At 35.2% G+C, this 3,325-nt stretch overlaps 1 non-coding gene across 1 annotated transcript; it reads left to right on the plus strand.

Annotated features, from left to right (window-relative positions):
* The first annotated feature begins 550 nt into the window (after positions 1–550).
* On the plus strand, positions 551–657 carry LOC124886188. The gene has a single exon (XR_007043274.1). It is a non-coding gene; the product is annotated as a small nucleolar RNA R71 (small nucleolar RNA).
* The last annotated feature ends 2,668 nt before the right edge of the window (positions 658–3,325 follow it).

Raw genomic sequence — 3,325 nt, forward strand, 5'->3', positions numbered from 1 at the left:
CTCTGTGGGAGTGTAGCTACAATATTTAATAGATAGAAGATTTGAGGTTGGGAGACCAAAATCATAGCCTAAACCTTGCAAACCAACCACCCGATAACCAATTAAACTACTATAATAATAAAGATTTGTATGATTGTTCGAAAAGATTCAACCCTAGAATTCTTATCATTATTGTTTACAACTGTTGCTTGCTTTGCTCTAGTCATAAACTTTTATTTTTTATTTATTAATTTATATATTTATTTTAAATTTAAAAATCATCTTGATACTTTACAACACTTAATTCTCATTGTCTAAAACTAAAAGTTGGTTAAATTTCTAGTTGATTAGTCCTTTTGGGAACGATATCTAATTGTCTAAATCACTATATTACTTGTACGATTACGTGCACTTACATGTGCGTCTGAGTCGCAACTAGTTTCGATTGAGTAGTGTGTATAATTTTTCATAAGTCTTTTTGAGAGAATATCCACCGGCTGTAGAATTTAAGAGAATCTTCATATTTGGCTCCAATCCCTTAATGAAAGTATGAACAAAAATACCATTAGACTGATGATGGTGAGGGCAATTTCTAAGCATACCCTAAAATCTCTCCCAAGCTTGGTAGATATTCTCTCTTTCTTTCTATTTAAAACTCAAGATCTCACTCCTCCAGCGTGCAGTCTTCCCAGATAGAAAGAATTGAATAAGGAACGTTCGAGCTAAATTTTCTCATTAAGTGATGGAGAGTGGTGGTTTAGCATGTAACCACCTTTTTACTTCCCCTATTAGAGAGAAAGAAAAGAGTATCAATCTGACATAATCGGAACTCACCCCTTCAGGAATGTAAGTATTACTAATTTCCAGGAAGGCCATGAAATTTCCACATTGAATTCAGCAATTGCACCATAATATACTTCAATTCAAATCGACCATCTGGTTCTATCTTGAGAATATTATTCTTCACATTGCTTATGAGTATGATTGCCACTTTAATAATAGGTCTAGCAGCTAGATGAGCAGGAACAACTGAAATAATCGAAGGCGGGACATTTTTTGCATTTGGATCGACTGGTTCATTTCTTTATTCATCCATTCTTCGCCTTTGTTGAAAGATCTGTTCTGGTTTTTCAAATGACTCAACCAATTCTTTGTCTCTCTCTAGTCCTCTATTAAGCTAAACTTGCAAAAATTCAGCCTCTCAATTCATTGATAGGGTGAGCTTGATGAAAGAATATCTATCTATGGTGTGAAGAATAGAGCAACCACACATGAATTTCCTATTTGAGCAGCCAGCTGAATGCATCTTAAGTATAGTGAGGGAATTCTATGTGAATTGGACTAGAAAGACTCTGAGGTTGAGGTATGTGGCATGTGATCACTTTTACTGCTAATACTATTAATGAGCTATTAGGTAAACACTTTGTGGATGTAGAGCTATTGAAGGGAATGATTATTGAGCCACCATATCAGTGCATCCATCATCTTCTTTGTTGCGCACATTCGATAGCTAGGTGGATTTGCCACAAAGAGGGTGGTAATTATATGTCAGTCTCATTTGCTCATGTGAATAGAAAGGCTTATTTATGGGCAAAAATCATCTATGTCTTCCTTATTCATGGTACGCATTTGATAGAGGTGACTTGTGATAGGGTTTGTATTATCTATGCTCTGATGCGTGAAGATATAGATTTGAATATTGGTGCTATTATCTTTTCTGCAATGAGGAAACTAGATTTTTGGGGGGTTGTAGATATGGTTTTGATGGGCTGCTGACTAGATTTCTTAGGTAGCAAGGTGCGATAGAGAAGAAGGTTGATTATAGACCACCCATTAGTCATAGGCCATTGGATTTTTCTCGCACTAAGAGACCAGCTCCTCATAGTATAAATTTGACTATGCTCAAGCGTAAAGCTCGAAATGATGAGATCATAGCCTATATGTATAGGCTCACTATGTTGAAGCTGAAGATTAGGTGGTATCCATCCACCCAATAAGAAATTTGTACTGTCGAGTTGAACTTTCCACTAGGACCTCATACTCGAACAATGCTGTGAATTAGCCCAGATTTTAATGAGCCATTAGATGATGACGTCCCCACAGATGAGAAGAGGCGTATAGGTTATTCTAGTGAAGAGTCTGTGAATGAAGAGTATTCATATGATTGTGATTTAGGTGATGGCTTTGGTGATGATAATGGTGTTGATGATGATATAATGGCATTGGTGACATTTGGCTATACAGGGAGTATGACGCCACCCTGCCTAATGCTTATTGCTAGTACTAGGACAGTGCTACATTAAAGTGTGGGGTGGTTGATGTTTGATCTTTATCTACATCTTCTTCTACTTTAATTTTTAAACTATTTTGGTTTTGGTTGAACAATTTCTATTTCTATTATGATTTTTTTGTTGGGTTTGTAAGTTGACAATAGGAATTATTTCCCTTTTTGGCAAGATTATTGCCCTTTTTGGCAAATTTAGTTTAAAATGCTTGTTTTATTTTCACCTTCAGTGGTAATTTTTAGATTACAATAATTATGTGTGCTTTTTTTTGGCAATTTTCGTTTTGCAATGTCATAGTTAGTTGCCTTCCCCTATGATATATAGATGACGATTGTCTTAAGAGGAGTGCCTCTTTAGAAGCTAAGAAAATGATATGACCCCGATTGCGACTTCTGAGAAATGTTTTGTGTTAGCCAAAGATATTTTATTTTGTGACTATAAATGAAATTGTGTTGAAAAAAAGAGTAAGATAGTTTTACATATTAAATCCCAACAAGTGTAGTTCTATTTTATTGGCTTAACATTGAATTTGATAAAGAGCAATATTAAAAATCATAACGATCCAACTTGATTCTTGGCATGCACCGAGTGAGTGAGTATTTGTTTATATTCAACATGTATAGGAATGACTAGAACTTGCCCAGCGTGTTTACAAAGAGAAATAAAGGGTGTTGGGTGCAGGAAGTGATTTAGGCATTTCTTTGTTAACAGAATTGTAAAGACTTCATTTACCTACCCTTGTGCATGTCCTTAGTTAGCTCCGTTGAGAGTATAGCCTGGTTTCTTTGGTAACCTCATCCGTATCCGAATCGTATCTTTGGTAGACCTTAATTCGATCCATAGTTCCTAAGAGCTTTAATACAGATAACAGAATAAGAAGGAAATGTGAAAATTAAGAAGGAAAAAGATGAAAGTGAAGCTCTAAAGAAGTGTTCATTATGTATTTAAATGTGACGGTTAGGAGTAAGAAAAAAATATGATGAAAATTTCAATTATTGTTGCTCGGTTTTTGTTATAATTAACCTATTTTTGCCCTGGTGCATTTAGGACAATGTGTACCT

Source organism: Capsicum annuum, chromosome 7 (assembly GCF_002878395.1).
Source record: "Capsicum annuum cultivar UCD-10X-F1 chromosome 7, UCD10Xv1.1, whole genome shotgun sequence".
In the NCBI taxonomy this organism is placed as follows: domain Eukaryota; kingdom Viridiplantae; phylum Streptophyta; class Magnoliopsida; order Solanales; family Solanaceae; genus Capsicum; species Capsicum annuum.